The sequence below is a fragment of the Grus americana genome, chromosome 5 (genome assembly GCF_028858705.1).
Source record: "Grus americana isolate bGruAme1 chromosome 5, bGruAme1.mat, whole genome shotgun sequence".
Taxonomy (NCBI): domain Eukaryota; kingdom Metazoa; phylum Chordata; class Aves; order Gruiformes; family Gruidae; genus Grus; species Grus americana.
This window is the reverse complement of record NC_072856.1, coordinates 13,094,187-13,115,381: the sequence shown is the minus strand read 5'-3', so window position 1 is coordinate 13,115,381 and position 21,195 is coordinate 13,094,187. Positions and strand designations below refer to the sequence as shown.

Below are 21,195 nucleotides of genomic sequence, written 5' to 3'. Positions count from 1 at the left end.
ACACTCACACAGCTATCTGGTTCAGGGAACTAATTCATCTGAAAACCAACCATTTGAGGTTTTTTGTTTTGGTGAGACTGATTTTTCAGCCATTCATTTGGGTTCTTCTGGACTGTCAAGAAAATATACCTTACAAGTGCCTTCAAAATATGTGTTACTTAAAACTGAATTTGCATGCTTTCTCTTTAAAACAGAAATCTTTTTGTTTGTGGACAGCATTCTAAGTGTTATAAATATGTTCCTACAGCATATAGAATACCATTTTGGCCTTGTAAACATGCAGGCTATATTTGCTTTTAATTTCTTGAGAACAAATAGAGACAAAAAGGATAAAAACATTCAACAAGGCATTTTCTCTCTGATAGGAATGCAGCAGAAACTCATGTATTTGATGTAAAAAAAAACCTTTTAGATTTCATACACTAAAATTTGGGTTTGAATGCAAAGCATCCACATTACTCTCATGTAGCTTCAGCAAGCAAAATATGCACGCACCTCAGATCTGGATCAGGCTTTCCTACAGAAAAGTGACTTCTTGTTTCCCTCTGCTGTATGTGAGTGTCAGTCACAATCTGGTCAGTCCTTCCAACAAGCCATATAATAAACTTAATCAGCACTGATTTGTTGAAAGCCCTCAGTCTTTGCATTTTGCAATAAAGGCTTAGCACAAAATAATCAGAGGCATATATATTTTGGCCTTACAACACAAACATTTCCATGACAACCAGACATCACTATGAAAACAGCCTACTTAAGACTGTGCCTCACATGTATCACAGTTCCTCAGTATTGTTCTTCCTTTGTCCTTTCCCTTCATCCTCAGGATATTTGCATGAAAACACCAGTTCAGGTCTCAGGAGCTCACCTGCATCTGTATTCTTCAATGAAGTCATAGTCCTCTAATTGCAATCATTTGCACAATAATGAATTGTTCCTTGTGACACAAAAACCAGATTATAATTTTACTAAGGAATGAGAATAGATTAGCTTCAAGGAACAAAGATTCTTTTTCATTAATATTTTTGGCATCACAAAGAATATGAGAAAATAGCCTGTCCTTCAATATTTCCCGCAGGGTGTCACCAGTCCCTAAAACCATCACAATACAATTCAAAGCACAGTTCACTACTCAGTACAGACTTCCTGGGAGCACAGGCTACAGGGGAGACACGAAGTGAACAAACCAAGCTGAAAGTCTTAGTAAGTCTTAAAAGGAACTTCCCTGCTGAGCTGACGGTGATGACTGAACCTTCCTCACCCCAAGGCTGACTGACAAAGTCTGGCAGACAGCTGAGAAGCATCCTGACTTTGCAACTACTGTAGGTTCTGCTTCATTAGAGCATCATGCGAGGCAAAACACGGGTCACGGCTATAATACAGAGCAAGCTGCTGTCCCCAGTGTTGTTAGCACACCTCCCTTCCTTCCTGCCAGGCACACATGGCTCCCACTCAGAGCACCGCTAGAGTGCAAACTGCAAAATTAATAACGGTTATATGCCTCGTACAAGGTTTTAATAATACGTGATGGGAGGAAAGAGGATCTTGATGCAACTGCATAGAAACTTGAGAGAGAGGGATTCAGTCTTAATTTTGCCATACATTTCTTATGAGTCACTGTGTAAATGGCTTGAGTTATGCTAGTTGAGCTATTTCCTGACTACTTCTGTGTATGGACATCTTTTCTAGAAGCAAGTTGTGCTACCCAGGAACGTCTGAAGTACACTCAGCCATGCAGAGGGTGGCTTAACAAGATCTCTATTATATTGTACTTTAAAATGGAATTGACTTTCCAGTGTAGACAAATTACCTTAATTTTCATTTCTCAATTTGTACTCTATAAGGCAGAAACAAGCCAGAACTCGTCTGTACGCAGAGAAGAATTTACAGCATCCTAAATACTCCACAGAAACTCTCCATGCAGATGTTCTTAGTGCACGTTAGGGTGGGTAACACATTTTCCAAATTACCTCGCATAAGGGCATGCTTAGGAGTAAGAATATAACAAGTGAATTATCTCAGAGCAGGCAGCAAGCTATAAATTAATAACTTGGCTTCCCATTGCCTGCACAAGCAGACCGTTGAGCTTCTTCCATACGCTGATAGACAGCAATGAAGTTGACACTCACAAAGCTTGAAAACTCTTTAAATGGTCTTTCACTTTGCAACTGACTATTTGTGCCAATGTGGGAAACAGTGTCACTGAGAAAAGCATGGAGATTGAAAGGTTTAAATGGCCAGCTTGGCCACTGCAGCTGGTGGCACTATTTTCATCTATTTTCAGAAGGCCACAAGACTTCTTTTAGCTTGTTTGCCTCAGAGTCCTTCTACAGAGCCCTTCCTGAGAGCAGAGAGGAGGAAGGACACCTACCAAAGGCGAAGATGGTCAGGGAGACACTTTGCTTCCAACCTCCACACAGACAAATGGTCGGTGATGTCAGGGAGGGACAAACAGATTTATTTGTACCTTGTCCTTACTCTCCTCCCCTGATAGAGTAAGCAGAGAAAAAAAAAAGGGAACAGTCTGAAAAAGAAAGGAAAAAGGGAAGACAGATGTGTGTGGGGAGGGAAAGAAAGGGGGGGAGGTCTTAGTGGAAAAGCAAACAAAGCAGAAAAATGAGAAATAAAACAAGGATTGCTAAAAACATTACTCTCAAATCCAGTGAGGCAAGTTAAGGTCATCTGCCACCCTGAGTATTCAGGTTCAGGCATGCTTTGCTAGGAGATGAGGTGACCTTCAGAATGCTGGCCTGGCTGTAAATTAGGAAAGAAACAAAGTGGTTGCATTGTTTCAGTAAAAGCGATAAAGCAAAAGCTCTGGATCAGCATCCAGTGTGTGTAACTGCCTTTCCCCGATGCTAAGCAGAAGGCAACAGGCAAGATGGCTAACAGGAGTAGAAGAAAATCTGAGACCATTTAAGGACCAAGTTCATACAGATATCCAGTGTTTTGCTCCCAGAGAAGGCTGTGAGGAGCATTTAGCAAAGGATAGTCTGAGGATAACCAACTCTCCTGGCCAATGCAGATGTCACCAGATAAACTGACTTCAGAGGAAGGTAACAAGGAGCATCCTGTGGAGAAGGATGTGGAATCGATTCTTTATGAGTGTTAGGAGGACTGAAAAGATAGAGGTCTTCAGCAGAAGTAACTGATGGCAACTACTCATGCTGTCCTGCACCAAGTCCTTTAACTTCTAATACCATGCAGTAAAAGAAAACTAACTTCATCAGTATAAGCAGAAGGCAAGCTGACATTGTCACAAAGCATTGTTTTAAGTTTCAAGCAGCAGTGGAAGATCTTTGACACCAGTGCCTCAGTAAGGTCAAGAACTGATATGTGGCGTTACTATGAATCTCCGGTTTAGATCACTATGTCCTAGTAATCATGTTACTGTTCTGAGTCAGTATCTCCAAGGAGCAGGTCCTGTACACGATACGTAAGCTGCCAATGCTAACACTCCTAGTGAAGCAACTATTAATTTGGATAGACTGTCTCAATATAGTGATATAAAAGCATCCTGGGAGGATGAGGAACTGGCTGGAGACCTTATGGATGTAAGTAGAAAATATTAGCCAAAACTGTCTTGGCTTGTACAAAGAGATGAGAACAACCTTGGGTCTGTCTCCTTCGCTCTTGGCAGTTACTCAGGGAATCTGTAGAAAGGCACAGAGAAGATCTTAATTCCCCTGTATCCAAAGCACATCCAGAAGTGACCCTGGACACAGGCATTAGCAGAAGCAAATGCGATGGCAAGCAAGTCTGTTGTTTGTATCAGGGATTTGTGCAAGAACTGTTCAGGAGAGGTATCTGCATTTAGAAATTATGTTCTTGCACTTAAAGCAATGTCTGCAGGATGCAGGAGGTCTGAGCTGTGTTTGAGTTCTGATATGGATTTCTTTTGTAGTCTGAGGAAAGCTGCTTAGAGGCGAGATCCTCAAATTCAGTGCCAGAGCATAAACCCCATCGCCCGCATTCTGGTATCTGGTTGTGTGGCCCATTTTCCCAGAGCTGCTCCTATTTTTCCTACTCTACTTCAGAAGTCTATGGTATGATCTCTCCAAATATCACAACTCTACCAATGAACCAGGAGTAACTTTATGAGTTAGCTCACACATAAGCAGTGAGGACACATTCTTCAAGTTCTCCAGAAATGTGGTGGGGCCCAGACCTGCTGCCATCACCAATGGTAAACGTATCAGTAACAGAGACAAGCCATTCCCCACCAGCTTCTGTGGTCACCGAAACCACCCTCTCCTGTCTGCCACGGCTGCCTTCCTGCAAACTGGCATCTCTCAGGGCAATGAGCACCTGTTCTGTACACAGTGGTTTTCTGATTTACATTCCCTTCATGTTTATGAACCTCCTGGCTACTTTAAACTCTATACATTTTAAGCCAAGACAAATAAAACCAAGCCCCCTGTGCTCCCAGGATGATAAACCACAGCGGGGTGTGAGCAGGCTTACTTAGAGAGTGCGGACCATGCCCTGGCTGCCTAAGCTCCGTCTCCCACCTCAGCCAGCTTAACAGAGAAAAAGGAAACATGGGAGAGAAGTGTGGTGCCAGCAAAATGGGTGAACCTCAACCTTCCCCCTAGCCATGCTGCAGAAACAGAGGAAGCACACTAAAGAAAAGGGGAGGAGGGGGGAGGAGCAGATAAACATCAGAAGAGTTGAAGACTAGTAGAACAAGGGTGAGATGAACATACTGTGTCAGAAAACACACAGGTGGGAAACAAGGAAATGAAAAGATTTTTAGAAGGAAAAAAGGCAATAAAAAACTCCAGGAGGGAAGAGAAATACACTCCCCTTCTCCACTCTCTGAATCCACCCTGCATCCCTCAGAGAAAGCAGCCCATCTTTCCTCATGCTCAGGGACATTTGCATTCAATGGCTAAAGTTTTTCTCATGGAATAAACTTTGAATTTTCCCAAAGATACTTCAAGAAAAATAGATCCGTGATGCTGCAGTAACCGGATGCAAGACCTAACTGAAAGAAAGAAAGGTCTGCTGTCCTGCAAAGTGGGTGCGACTCCATGAGTGTGGGATGTATCCAAACTCTGGGTAGCTGCTCATTCAATATACAAGCCCAAACTCAAATCGAAACTCAATTTTTTGACCCCCTAATTCATGGGTAGAAGCCTCATCCCACACACACATACAGCCCTGTAGTGACTGCAGGAAACTCGCAGTTTCCCAACTCCTGCAGTTTCTTTAGAGAATTGACTTGGGGCAGGGGGGGGGAGAAAAAGAGAAGGGATGGAGAGAATATTGGCAGCTATACCAGAATCAAAATAACATAAACTAAGCACAGCAAACTACTACTTATTGCCTTTGTTAACAAAAATTATAGTAGCTATAGCAACAGAAGGTCGGGGGGGGAGGGCAAAAAAGCCTGAGACTTTTTGAATTCCCCAAAGAACATAGCTTTCTAATACAGAAAATAAAATATAAAAAAAAAAATAATCAAGATTTATTGCACCAGCAGCTCCCACAAGGCAGGGCTATAGTAGTGCACAATGGTTTCAATTAAAAGCACGAATCATTAACCAGTGCAGCTGGGCTTAGTAGTTGGCAGACAACACCATCTCTTCCAGCGAGCCACGACTTCTTCGGGGACCGAACTAACTTCTCTTGCTGTGCGATGTGCCCTTCAGTCCCTGTGCCCCCACAGTCAAGCCCTGTGACAGAGTGACTAATGCCACTGCTCAACAGAGAAAATCAGAGAAAAAATTCCTGTGCTTGAGTCCTGTGCCTACACCCCTTGCCAGCCCACAGCACAGCACCGCACACTGAACAAGCATCTCAGAGAGAAAAGCATTTTGCTCCCCTGCTGCCTGTGTGTATTTTCCTCTCAAATACACACACTCACAAGCTCAAAGAGGGGAGGAATGTCTGGCACTTCTGCGGTGACTATCTGGCAGAAGCACCGCTCCATTTTCTGGCAACTCAAACAGGGTCTTAGAACAATTATTTCAGTTCCTGATTCAAGCACTGGAGACAGAAGATCAAGTTACAGTTCTCTCCAGCCATCAACACTAATTCAGTTTTCACTAAGTCAGCCTTGCTGGAATTTCACTCTTCCACACTGAAACAAAAAGGAAAGTGTGAATCAATACTGAAAAGCCATTAGAAGAAATGCAAGGAATTTCAAGAGTTGCCCTTCACAAATGTAAAAAACACCAATGAGATAGAAAGAGCTGTTTCTTCCTAGAAGAGATATTTTTATAAGCTAATATGATGAAGAAATAAATGTATTGCAAAGGAAATGGTACCATGATCCTCAGTTATATCCACTGGCTTCATAACTACTGTGTAAATAAGCTTTCTTCTCTTACTACTACAAGCTGGTTTGTGAATTTGTAGAGAGCATCTTCCTAGCTATCGTACTGTCACAGGTGTATGCAGCTGTCAGAAGAAGACGCGCTTTTCTCAAGAAAAGAGTTCAGCTCCCACAGCACTGACCTTTATCATCTGCATGAAAGGAAAGTTTCGACAAGCTACCACAAGCGTAAGCGTTATAAATCTCCTTTCATCAGGCCTTCAACCACTAGACAGCAAAACAACTGGAAACACTTAAACCTGTTTTAACATTCCTTGTAGTAGGAGACAGCGAAACATGCACCCAACCCACCGGAGCTGATTGCAGCCACCTAACCGCTATGGACTGTGGCTCCTGCCAACAGAGGGTTTCTGTTGGGTCTTCCTGCAGCAGCCGCCATTCCCAGCGGAGCAAGAAAGCTGGGCAGCAGCCGCAGACACGCTAGCTCTGTTCCCCTGTACGCTGCATTCAGACTGGCAGAAGGGAGCAAGGGGGTTTTAGATAGAGGCAAAACAAAAACAAACCCACAAACAAATCACAAACGATATCAAATATCTTTTAAACCTTTCCAGGCTGTGAGATGGTATTTGATGATTTGAAAAAAGCTTCTCCTCTTTCCTTTTATGAAAATGATTTACATACTGCTGTGTACATGACATGTTAGAGACCTCTCGAGAGACCAGCCACTGTTCCAAAGAACTTACACTTCTATGATAGGAATTTCATAAATGAAGGCACTAACTATCTTCCCAGATGCAGGCTTGAATAGACCCACTGTACTGGTGAGTTCTGCTGAGGGAACAATCTTTCTTCACAGTCCACAGAGCAGGAGTAAACCTGATGCACAGCAGCATTACAGAGACTTAACCGTTTCATTCTTTCACTGGAGACGACCAAGACCTGCAGCAGCAGCAGACGAGCACCGCTGCCCCTGAGCCCTGCAACCTCGACCCCATCACACAGGCTCATTGCCGAGTGCTCCCGCACAGCATCTGCATGGGTGATTCAGACCTCCCAAATCCCACTTCTCTGCTCGCATTGCAAGTCTTAACAGCTGTACTGCTGGGGAGGGCACAAGAGTACGCAACCGCAAAAACACATCAGGAAGAAAGTGTGATCCATTGAGCTGGATGTGTCCAGGAAGAACAAGTAGCCAGAGCTTTCAGGAATAGGGTCCCCTTTCTTGTTTTCAGATTGGCTGCAGTGCTATCGCTTATGTTTAATAATATTAAAACATGTAACATAAACTTGAAATTTTTGTGTGAAGTGATTAATGTTATCCAGACAGCATTTGGAGTGTCACTCCGGCACCAACACTTCCACCCAAAGTTTTAGCACTGGTGTTCCTACTTTAACTCAATTCAAAACTGTGAGTAAAATATAATTTAATAGCAATTTGATTTTGCAATGATCTCATTGAAAAGGCATATCCAGCATTGCCTTTGCAACACAGAAATGGCCACAGGATAAGCCTGAGGGACATAGATTAACACTCAGATCAGATACAATTTCAGCCCCTTCTCCCTTGCAGGGAATGTTTTGGCCTCTCGCCAAGCAGAGAGCATTCCACACGTGGTAGGGTAAATTCAGTATAGCACCCATATGGAAATATCTCCTTCAAGACGAGGCTAGGGTGTAAAAACTATTATCTGAACACATGTGCTCTCTCACTCCAAAAGTGAATGAGCCTACAGCTAAGTTTGACTCAAACTTTCCCCATCTCATGAGAGTCCATATTTGAGCAAATTTTCAAACGGTAGCATCATACACCCCAGCACTGAAGCTGGCATTCATCTTCCTTTTCTTCTTTCTCATGGATTTAAGCTGAACACAGCAGAGCTCTAATTTGGATCTGCTCCCTATACAAGAATATTTTTATTGTCTCTTTTAAAGTGTGGTTACTATAGAAAAGTTACTCTGCATGAACTTGACCTTCAGAATTACACCTGTCTACTCCCAACACAGCTCAAACAAAAGTGTCAAAACAGATTTTGTTATGATCAATCATAATATAGTTCACCTGGCAAAGGGGCAAACCTGAATTCTAATCTGCTTTCATAGAGTTTATGCTCATGCACTTGTCAGCTAAACTCTAGTTTCAGACACTCCTTTGCTAGTGTTCATAGAGGATGATATCAGAAATGAAATTGTATCCCAGACTTTTCTCCTGTCTCCTACTGCTCCACTGTTCCTCCTTCAGTTCACTTGTATGCACTGATCTTTCCAGTACCAGTAACCAGAGAATTAAAAATGTGCATCTAGAAATACACAAATTATTACAGATACATAGCTGCAGTTATGCACAGTTATATATGCACAATACTCTGCACACAATTTGCTACTAAACTTCACAAACAAAACTTGTCTTCCAGTAAGTAAACTAGCTAGAATAAAGTATACACCGAGTATAAATAATGCTTTCCTACTAAAAATTCCATCACCATAAAACAAATAAGGCCTTTGAGGCTTATAAAATCTATTACACGAAAACTCTTCAGTTTCAACTTCTTGTGAATATATTTTTTTTCCCTGAGTTTGATTAACAAACAGATCAAAACATTCAAGACAGAAATGAATCAGTTTTGTCTGGCATGAAGCCTGCATTACTAAATTCTACATGGTTTCCAGTTGATACCACAAACTTGGCCACCGTTCACTCAAAACTCAGTACTAGTCTTCCAAAAGGTAGGTAAATACCTGTGAAACTTTTTATGATGCCAGGATGGTGATTTGTGTTACAGAGGCAGATAAAATCATACCTGTGCCTAGCACGCAGTGGGGAAAAAACTGCCTAACAGCAGATTTCATCCTGCTAGAAGAAAAGTAATGCCTTTGTGACTCCGAAAGGTAATGATTTATGAGATTATGAGTACAATTCAAATATCTTTTGTGACTATACTTATCTGATGATTTGGGGCTGAGCTATTTTAACTGATAATTTGCCTTGAAATTTGTAGGTGCTATAAATGCACCAGGATTCACAGGTTCCTACAGAGCACAGCGTCCTGCAGTTTCCTGATGGAAAAACTGCATCTCTTTTGTGGTGTGTGCCTAATATCTGTCACAATCTGAACTCCTACCTCATTTTCCCCAGACAAATCTTTTCCCATTTAACCTGAAGGAAGCATGCACAGCGGGACATCCATATACGAGGGGTTTTCTTTATCCTATGTTTTAGATGCAAGAGCCATGCTAAGGATCCTTTTTCTGATCCTAGGAAGTCTAAGGGTGTGAAAACATGAAATTCAGCGTAGCTGAATCTTCACAGCAGCTATACTCCAGGTGGGGCTCTAAAGGAAATACACTTATGAAGATGAAGTTTGAGGGCTTTTTTTTTCCAAACTGCAGCTTAATTTTATGGCAGTTTCAAGGTATTATCTCTGCTGTTCTAGACACCTGTATTTTCTTAACCATTTGACCAGTCTTCCTATTAAAAAGCCAATACAGTTGGGAGTTTCTCTGAGTGACAAATTCTCCTCATGCTGTAGCTGTACCACCAAAAATGTCAAGCAATGGCTCCATTCAGTTCTCACAGTGGAAGTTTTGGCCCTTCCAGTTTTAATGAGAAAACTGGAGACACAACACAAAAAATGAGAGCCCTTTGGTAATGCAACCACACCCCACTCATTCTGCTCTTTGCCCAATATCCTCACACAGTCACAGATATACAACAGAGAAATACCAGCTGTTGAAGTTTTGCAGATGGCAACTCCAATATTGCGCCATTTTGGACTTTCTCCTCAAAGGATCATTCCACATGGCTTCTTTTATAGGGTTGGGATTTCTTTTCTTGGGGAGATGGATATTTGGGCATGGAAAATAGCTGTGGGCATGAACAATGGGGAAATAGCATTTATAAACTGAAATAAAGTCTTTCAATTTGTGGAAACAGCTGGAGGGAGGAATGAATCCTATGAATAATGTAGCTGAAACTGAACAGACTGTTGAGCAGTGAGTTCTTTCAGATGCTGACTGTGGCTACACTCTTACATGACAGCACAACACTTAAATCTATAACTAAAGATTTAACGCACAATGATGTAGCCAGCATTTTCTGTTTTTACTATGCTGAGATTAATCAGTCCGCCCTTTCCCTACACATAATTTTTAGGGAAGAGAGAGTAATTTCTTCTGCATTTTGTGTACTTAATAGTGATATACAAGTGCTAGAACGAGCATTTGTTTTCAGTCCTATACGAGAGGTACAGTATACCTGTGCCAACATAGAGATGCTGCCCCAAAGGAAAAAGATGGTTCCTGAAAGGAAACGCACACTACTTGGAAGTCTTTGACTTGCTGACATAAACAGTACAGCCTCCATGTGGGACTACTCAAAGGTAGTTTTGCAAAGCGCCAAATGGACCTGTGCAGGAACTACAGCACGGGCTGAACATCCCAGAGGTAAGTACAGCAGCTCAGCATCAAGGGAACACACATGTACATGTATCTGCCTACAGGCGAAGTAGATCCAGGCTTCTCCTTGCTCCAGCCTCTCACTTTTATCTCCAACACTGCTTTTATCTCCTCTCTGCTCATCTCATTTGGTCCGTAGCATCCGTTTTTCTCCTGCTGAAAGAAAACAGACTTCCACCAGACACCACTGCTCCAGGCAACTACTCAATACTACCTTCGTACAAGCCTCAAACACTTAACAGAACTCTTATTCCCATGCCCAGCAATGGTTTCTGTACTCAGGAGCTGAGGTATCATTAAAGTCAATAGCATGCAAATGTGTGAATCATTTAGGTGCTTTTGAAAAAGTGAATTGCCCTCAACACAGCCAATATAAACTGGACTTTACCTGCTTTAAGCAGGCAATTCATTCGACACAGAAGCATTAAGCTAGGCAGTCAGCCTAGGGTATATGTGCATAGGCACCTTCGAGGGAGCATCTGCTGAGCTTCACTTCTCTCAAGGTATTTTTCACTCCTGCCTCACAGAATAAGGGTTTTGGATATCAAGAAGGAACCACACTTCTTACAAGAAACAAGAGGGAGACTTCAAGTGTATATCAATCAATACAGCACCTTTTCAGAGTAACTCCACAAGTGAATGCTCAATGAAAATAGACAGAAAACACTGAGCTAAAATTGCAAGTGAGAAAACACCTTAGTAATCTCTTTAAATGTATTACAAAAATCTTTCAAAACACTGTCAGCAAGGTACTTTACCCATGCTAAGGAGAAGTACATCTATTTCAATAAAAACTTTTCTTTTTCTCATGGAAAAAAAAAGCTATTTGCCAGCTAAAATTGTTTCTGTCAAAGCTACCTTGCTTCAGCCAAGCCCCATTATTCATTGTGCTGTCAGACAACAAGACTGTTTTGATGTCAATGGATTACACAGAAGATTTAACGCAGTAATCTGTCTGAAAAAAATCAGTGGTAAGGTCAAGGGTAAACCAAGGTAAAAGTGTTTACCCAGTTCTAATTTGGTCAAGAGCTTGTTTCACATAAACCCAAGAAGTTTATCAACTTTTGATTGTTATTTTATTTTATCTAGCACTACATACTGCAAAACCTCCATCTTCTGTTATTACTACTGCCTGACTTGTCCGGACACCTGGAAACTCAACCACCTAGGGAGAAAGAGACTAAATTAGAAATACTTTTGTCTATAAATGGGCTGTAAAGAAGGCACCTTGCTGCTTCAGTTATTGAGTTTAAGATTACAGGTTCATGTTTCAGAAATCAACAGCTACAGAGACATGAAGATGGGGAAAGGACATGACCAGGATTATGGAAAAACACCATGCCCAGAGAGTTGGGAACTACGTGATTTTCAATTTACAGAATTGTCCCTACTGATAAAGCTGTCAGCCTGAAAGCCCAGTGAAATCAGCTTACTCAAAAATCAAGCATTTTAGTCTGCTTGCTCAGTAAATTCAAAATTAGAAGCAGCATTTCTATTCATTTTTTCTGTGAACAATAGTAGTTCGCAAGTAGGAAAGGTACACTGTTTCAACACTCGTCTGTTTGACAGTAATGCTCTCACAAGATACAGTCTTTGTGCCAATACATTAAATCCTGAAGTACTTTTTATTCCTGAAATCAACAGAGTTTTGCCTGAATGATTAAGGCCCCCTGTTGCTTCCACTATGCATCACAGGCAGTTCAGGCATCTGGACTTAAGGCCAAGGGCCACTGTATTTTAGTCTGAATCTTATTTCTAAGGCTTACTTTAAATAGCACCAGTGAGTTCTACAAGCTCAGAAAAACAACCCCAGGAACTGGGGAGGGGAAAAAGAAATGTTGACTGTGAACAAAGGGATCGAAAGGCCCTGTTCGGACTGGCCAAGTAATTTGAGTCTCTTTCTTAGCTGACAAGTGGTATTTTATTATATGCCATCATTCAGGGCTGTGGGGAGATGAAAGGTTCCACACAGACATGAGGAGGCAGGGGAGGTGAGGCAGGGTCTTCCTAAGGATACGTTATGAATGAAGATAGGCATGGCTGTAGAAACACCAGCACGTCTGCTTTGTACAGACACAGTGAACAGACAGACGGGCAGTTCATCACGTTTATAGTCCAAAGGGCATGACAGAGACAATTTTGTACTGACTGATTCTAAAACAGGCTCCTACTTTCTGTACAGATCTCTGATAGTTCATTATCACCTTTAGTCTCAGTTGCTTCCTATTGTTCTTCTCACCAAAGTCTCCTGTAATCCCTTAGAACATGGGCAAAACATGGAGTCTGGGGAGCTATCAGATTAGTCAGCACAATCTACCTTTTGCTTTTAAACTCCAAGACTCCACATATCCTTTCCTTCCAAGTTGGTTTATCATGATCAGAACCACTGAGCTGCATTTTTCCTCTTCTGCAACACAGATACTACATTTCCAATTTCCAAGCACATGATAGAAGTCCTGCACCTTTAAAGGTTTGTTGCTGTACCAGCTGTTTTCATGTGCCTTTTACTCTAGTATTTCTTCTTTGCCTCCATGGCCAATCTTATCGATCAGGTCAATAATATTCATCACTCCCTTTCAGTCCCTTGGCAATGAAGGCAGAGCATAGTTTAGTTTCTGCATATTCCGTACAGTCACTAGTCACTGAACCATTCTTCTCATGCTAACTATCCCACCTATCCCCATGCCTCTTTCCTACCTCTGTTTTCATAAGTTTGGGGAAAAAAACCAACAACTCTGTTTTAACATCCTTAGCAGCATCTAATCCAACTTCACCTCTGATAGTCCTCACTTTTTATTTATGCTTCTTGATCTCAAAAATGCACTTTTATTTCTCCATGAGTTTCTCTCTCCTTTTGTTGCAGACTTTTCCTATTTTTTCTTTGTGGCTATTCCCTGGGACTCACTTCCTGAGACACCGATTCCTGGTGGCTCTAGAATCCCAAACTTCAGGAAATTCTAGGCTTACTTCATATTTAGGTACCTCTCCAATTCAGCCCAGCTCATGCTACTAACTTGTTGCTATAGCTCTATAATAATTTGCTCTTTGAAATAAGAACCTTGTTACAGAGCCATGTTTAATTCTTCCCACTTACTTTAAAAATGAGTAATTGATGTTTTAAAAGATTGCTTGAGCATTCTATTTGACCAAAGCTACTATATCTTCTTATTAATTACTAAAACCAAAGCAAAACCAAAACTCTCTCTTGTTAGTTAAGTGATGAAAAAATTCCTAGATATCAATAAACATGTGGGCCCTGTCTTAGCAGCTGTATTTTTCTCCCATTTTTCTGCAAAGATGATGCATGGGCCACAATAAATTAACATTTTCTGAAGAATATTTCTCAACAATATCATAATCCATGCTCACAATTTTAGTGTTAACTGAAAATCAAAGAGGCAATTTCTGTTTCCAGCTGCCTGGACTAAATGTAGACTAACTCAGCTGATTTCAGTACAGGTAGATTGAATGCAGTTGAGACAGGATGAAACAATTCACTCCTAGACTTTTGCTGGGATGGGCAACAACACCCCTTTCAGAACAACAGGGAAATGGGAAGTTCTCTGCAGAGGTAGGCCAGCATACTTCAACAGAGTCCAATATACAAGCAGTCATTTACCTCTGCTTGCCCAATGTGCGCAGACACTGCTAGCAAACTGGTCAAAATGAGCTTTTGTATTGCCCCTATCCTTCTACTTCTCTCAGGCGCAATTCAGCTGCTTCTAAAAATTTTGCTCATGTCTCAGCTTTTATTCCAAGCTCCACACACTGTTACTTAGAAAACATTTTTTATTAGCCCTAAGAAGATGTCTGACAATTCTGTGCTTTAAAACTATGACCTAGAAAAACCGGAAAGAATGAAGACCAAGAATTAATATATCCTTAAAACAGAATTTACCTTTTCTCAGTCATAGTTATATGAGCTCAGCATCTTTAAATATAACAGTGAGAAAGAATAAATAAAAAAAATTAAGTTTCCAGTTAACAGATGTAAAAATCACACCTCAAACTTTTTGCCTAAGCTTTTCTTTTTGCATCTCATTTTTGTTTCTGTCAACATTATAACATAATCCATCTGAGAAGTTTAAAACTAAACGGTTTTAAGCTGTGGGTGAAACCACAGTATGTTAACTGACAGGAGGTTTTGGCTCCTTCTTCATCTTTAAGCATCTACTTCTCAGCTACTGTTTCTCTGCAGCACAGGCTAGAAAGTTTACAGACTTCAGTCCAAGACTCCTAATTTCCTAATACATACTGCTTAAGCATGTTTTCTTTTAATTTGTTTTTTTCTTTGATAACTACAACATTACTGTCTTCCAGCTTGTCCATCTGAATATAACCAATACTCATTCATATTTACTACACCTACTGGTTTTCATCTAAGCATCTGATTGTATCAGATGATAGTAAGCAACGCACATGGTTGTGACGCTGTCTAGCAGAGTTATCCCCATCTGACAGGTGACAGAGCTGAGGCAGGTGATGCCCATAAACAAGACATGTGAGAAATGGAGGTAAAGCAGAAATGCAATTGTGATACCTCTGAGCATCAGCCAGTTCTCCTTCAGCCAAATATAAAGTTATTTTCAATATGTAAACTGCAGACAACAGTTACTAACCTGTTTCTTCTCAAAAATAAAATGTTTTTCCTATGGCATATACTCCACAGCCATCTCCAGCACAAGAAATTTTATATTTGAACAATCTGAACAGGGGAAGAATGAAAGCTTATAAAATGCATATACTTGTCTATGTTGGAAATAGCACAATTCCAAACCAGAGACTAATGCTGAAATACAATCCAGAAGCCGTGCTTCCATTCATAAATTGTTCCATTCGAACACAGGGTCTGGAATGAATTTTATCCTCATGTTCAACCAGAGAGTCACAATTTATTATAGTGCTGCACTTTTCAGTTTCAAAACCATATCCCCAATATTTTTCCCTGTCAAGTCCAATGGAGATTAGCAGACTTCTCAACCAGGATCATCCATAAAGGGAAAATGCAGCAGAATCCAACTGCCTGGAGACACAAAGCAGCAAGTCTAGTTATGTACCACATGACTCAAAGGAAAGGAAACCTACTGCGTGCACACAGATTCAACTGTTTAAGCTGGAAAGGCATCAGAAAGGTCCTTTCATTAGTAACAGCATAAGTGGGATCTCAAATGTACTTGCTTCATCTCTGCCCCTAACTCACCACTAGACTGTCTGTACAGCAGGCTAGCTCTATTACTCCTGTGTAATATCATGGTAAGGCTCCCTGACAACCTCAAACCCCCAAAATAAATAACCTGAGCTTCCCATTCATTGCATATTCTGCAGCTGAGATGTGCCACAAAGGTGCAGGGTTATTTACACCAGTTAAATTTTCAGAGCTGTCTCAGAAGCCTCCCTAAGCTCTCTAGGGGGTCACTACCCTCTGATGTTCAAATTAAAGGGAAATTGCGATCCAACAACACTGGTCAGTATGACCAGTTTCAACCTATAGGCTCATTGCTTTTTGCAGCATTTGTTTCCAGTTTTCCACAGTGTCTTAAAATATTTCCCTGGTAAAAAGACCACACCAAAAATTGCAACAGAGCTGACAAATTTTTCATCAATGGTTATCTGCATACAGCAAGAGAGAAGCATCTGATGCCAGGATACCACAGACCAAAAAGCAATTTAAATAACTACAACAAAACCCTCATCAACTCCTGGGCTAGCACAATTTCCACCTCTAGGAGGGGAAAAGGGAAAAAAAAAAAGGCACAAACTTTAAAATTGGTAACGTGGTCCTTCAGCCCAAGGATGAAATCCAGCAATCTAATCTGTGATTAACATGTCATTTCTAAATATTCATTTTTCTCACAAAGCTTATTGCACTAGAAATCTCTAACTTGATCAGGATATACTCATACCACACCACAAATAAGATTTCCACCATACGTGGAGAAGTAGAAACTAGACTGAAGTTAACATAAACTTTTAAATGAAGTCAAAGGAAATTATGACAGCCATCACATACAGAATTCTTCTACAGTAAAATTTATTAATTTGTTAACTATTAACCCAACTTTCACATGCCAGTAAAAAGCTTTCCATTTGATAAGTTACACACATGTGTTTTGCCCAGTGTAAAACCACCACAGTGTCTCCTTTGCATAGCATACTTACATCACATCTACTTGGTCACCTAATGACACCTACAGAGAATCAGTCTAGAGCCCTTCAAGTCTTCAAATTCTCTTTGACTGACACTGGGCAATTCTTTTACAGGATGGATGACAGTTTAAAACAAACCCTGCTTTGACTATAGTTGCTGTAGAATATCTTTTTTAAACTCAGCTCTGAGTGGCTTTGTTTGTGACTAAGGTAAGAAATATTTTTAGCACAGCAGCTACAGCTCCATCAGAAGAAGCTTCACCATCTATTTTGGAAGGCAATATGCCAAAAGACTGTGGTGCATTTTCATTCACCTCTTGGCTACTGCTTCTTCCAAAGTTTCTGTCCAAAGACAGCCAAGACCACGTTCTATGAATCACTGCTTGAATAAGATCTAATTATTCAATTATTTTTTAAGTCTTTCCCTTCCTTATTTCTTCACAGCCTTACACACCTCTTACCCTTCAGAGCATTTGTCTTCACGTCTTTTCCACAATTGGAAGTGCAGCCGATTTCTTTCCCACCTGTTAACAGCTTTCAGATTGAGAAGAGAACTGAATACAATATCCTGCAAAGCCCCTTTGGATATACTCCTTTTTATCTAGGGAGAGAGAGAGAAGAAAAAACTGTATAGTCACCTACTCACAGAGACAGTTTTCTGAGACCTGATCTGCTGCTTTGCATACATCACAGATCTATTGTTCCTAATCTAGGGGCAAGTTAACTCCCTCACAAAGATATCTGTCACAATTACCTTTACCTCTATATCTAGGATTATTAATATAGCCTCAGATATGAAACTGCAAATACACGATCCACCTAGCTACATTTAATTAGGGGAAAATTAAAATTTAACTGTAAAACAGAAACTGCTTCAAAGAGTGCATTAATTGGAAGGCTTTGATGATGAGGAAAGAGAAAGTCTCTCTTGACTGTCACTCTACTGAACATCCCTCTTAATTTGTATGGTGCAGATGCTCTCCCCTTACCCTTTTGCTTTCTTCGCTTTTTTTGCCCCCCACCTCTTATTGTTTTCTTCTCATGACTGTGAAGGAATGCTGCTCAAAGCCCCACCGCTCCCAAACGGGTCCATTTTGCCCTTGCTGAGCTAGCTTCTGCAGGGCTCAGAAGGACAAGTTGATTTCAATTTCTCTTTCCAACTAAAACACAAACTGTGTACATTTCTCACTGTAGTGAAATGGCTACGTAGTTGCCAACTTGAAAATAAACTTTTCTATCTGAAGGTGGTAAATACAATTTCTGTTTGACCAAGACTTTAGAAACAGTTTGAAGATGCAGTATTTTAGCCCACAGGGGAACACAGAGCATGCATACAGGAACACCTTGCAAAGGTGCTTACAGGATTTGAGTTCTGCTTTCAGAGCACTCAGGACTTCAACATTTCTGGAAGTCAGTGGGACCTCAGGGCTTTTGAGAACGTTGTCCTCAGACCCCAAAAGCACAGTTAGAGGAGATTTCCAGATATCTGACTGTTTAGTGGAATTGCCACATCCATCAACAAACCAAATTAATTTTTATTTCAATGGAACTTCAAACTGCTTCTTACAATTTTAAAATTTCCTTGTGCAAGAGTGCTCAAATACATCAGAAAACTGATCCTGTGTGTCTTTAGAGAGCACTTGTGAATGTGAAGAATTATTTTGCCTCCAAACCGGGTCATCACATTTAGGCTGTTCTCTGGCTACTGTAGAATATGTGACTATGGGGACTAAGAGACCTAGCATCACAACAGTCTGAATATTAATTCTCCATCTTACTCCTTGTATCACCATTTTTTGTTTCAGCTGCTACTACGACAATAACAAAAAAACCCATCTCAGAATAATGACATCTGTTTTCTCCCTGGATGACTACACTCAAAAAGAAATAATGAATGATCGAATATAAGTTTATAACAAATTCCCAACTATCTGTTCATCTTAGTCATTAAGACCATAACTCCAGGCAACAGTGATCCCTCAGTTCACAAGGAAGATGACTCAGTCACTTATATGGAAATACTGCCTGGGCTTCAAACTCATTTTTCTGGGGGAAGATTTTAAAGGCAGAATAAAAATTCCAAACTAGGATGCAGATAGCTAAGAGATGAAGCACTTTTTCACAGTTCTAAGAAGTTGGTTTTCCACTTCCCCGCCTGCACTGCCTGCAGGAATGTGCTGGCTACAGAAACACAGCAGGAACACAAACTTCCCATTGAGATACAGGATGGAGAGATTTTGTAAGTACTGCATGTAGCCATAGGTTTGTGATGGGATTGGGAGAAAGTAATGAGCAAATGGATGTGCATTGACTCATTCTTCATTCCTTTTAACCAAAAGATAATTAATGGCTCTTCAGAATCAAAATGTGTGCATCTTTTGGAGAGCTACAGCTAGGAAAAAAGGCAGTATTCTACTCAATTCAGTGATGCTTATCAAGCCTGATTTTTATTAACCCAGTTCTTATTATACCCACTACCTCAGAAACTTAGCCACAGGTTGGGACTTAGCATACTGAACACTATACAAACAAAACCCTAAATGTTAGTCTCACCTAAGTACTTTCTCTTCAAACATTATAGCAACCTGAGTTTGCTGTGATGTTTTCACACGGTTTCCTACACCATCACTGCATCTCTGAAAGGTGCAATGGAAGAGGTGACTTGGTGGGACTGATTGTTACTAGCAGAAGAAGAAAACTTTGCAGTAAACTTCCTGAGTCCTTGCTCTGGTGACTGGCTCCCCCTTGAAGTCTGACTGAAGTTCTGGAAACAGTCATGTTGATGTCAGTCAGGCTACCCGCAAAGTTCTGGAAACAGCACCAAATGTTTGTCAACCCCTTTTGATCAGCTGTCCTCAAATGATGCCTCTTCTACTTTCAATGCCACAGACACAATAGAATCTCAAATCTTGCAGAGAAATACTTCATTCGTTAAGCGTCACCTTCCCCTTTTAGTAAGTCTTTTCCCTATTTCTCAAAATAGAGATTTGCTTTTGCTTAAAAATGTAAAACAAAAGGTATTCCCTCACAGAATACCCAGCTATGCTGAGGTGCACAGCATTCTTTGAGAACACACACATTTCCATGCCTCGTCTTTCATTCTCCTGCTGACTATGCTTCATCAGTCACACAGATGATCTGTTCGCCCCTCTCTGCCATTGCTCCCATGGAGCTCAGGAGAGTAGACATTTGCTATAAGTATATGACAAATTTTGTTTTTCTGAGGTATATCCTGATTTCTTTTTGTTCAGCTTCCCTCTCTGCACCTAGCAGACATGAGATATAAAATGGGATTCACATGTTTCACTTGGCAGCTTTGTCTAGAATTTCCAACAATGCTTGAAAAAGCATTGACTTAATTTATAGCAGTAACTGCATAAATAATTAGATGTATTACTCATTGTTTTAAAATAAATATATTTGCCTATGCGTGTTTCAGTCCAAGTCATCACCTTCAAGTTTGGAATGACACAACTGTGGCACTATAAACCGCAGTGCACTAGTGAGCAGCTGAAGCATCACCAGTTCCTGTCTCAGAGATAATACTACTGGAAGTCTCAAGCCAGGGAGTTACTCAGTACTGCCTGTGCACAGGCTTGCTGCAGGCAGATGAGGTGATCAGTCCCAGAACATAGTCTTGAACTAAGCAGGTTTGCTTTTACTCTCTTGGAAACCATTCTTGAGCAAGGTTAGGATCTCCCAAACAAGAGTTTCTACCTGGTTGGGAGATAAAATGTTCCTGGTGAGAGTAGTAGAAGTGAACAGTAATTCATACGTTATACGCACGCAGAGCTATGAGCTAAAAAGCACAAGAGCAGTGTGTAGCACTGGGAATCAACCTCAAGACCTTCTGATACAGAGCCTTGGGGTCTATCGCTTCAGTTAAAAAAAAACTCCATCACCTGCCAATATTAGCAAAGCTGCATCCTGTTTGCAGTTCCCTGCAGAGATGGACTGAATGCTTGTAAGCAGATCTGATTCTATTCAGGAAAGTGCAATCATGTTATATTTCAAAGCTCTGCAGCCCTCCTCATTTTCTTATTTATGTCATATTATCCAATTTATTCAAATAGTATTTCCCTTCTTTTACATTCACCACATAAGAGGGGCAAATACTTATATTACAGATCCTGCTAGATTTTAGGATTGATACATTTGTGGTAGAAAGAGATCTCTGCATGTCTATAATTTTATCCTTTTTTCCCCTTATTTTATGTATGAGCGTGATTTGGCATACAACATATTAACAGACAACCTACAGATAACAAACAGTTGCAGACTGCTTCATCTTGTAGTGTTCAATGTGGAATGTCAGAGGG

At 40.7% G+C, this 21,195-nt stretch overlaps 1 protein-coding gene across 7 annotated transcripts in view; it reads right to left on the bottom strand.

The window, feature by feature from the left end:
- DENND2B (DENN domain containing 2B) overlaps positions 1 to 21,195 on the bottom strand; it is a 180,683-nt gene that overhangs the window by 109,611 nt on the left and 49,877 nt on the right. The window contains exon 3 of one of the 7 annotated variants that reach the window (XM_054826885.1): positions 17,338 to 17,477. The exons of the other annotated variants lie outside the window; for them this stretch is intronic. The gene's annotated coding sequence lies outside the window, so the exon portion shown is untranslated. The remainder of the gene's footprint in view (positions 1 to 17,337; positions 17,478 to 21,195) is intronic. 7 annotated transcript variants of the gene reach the window in all.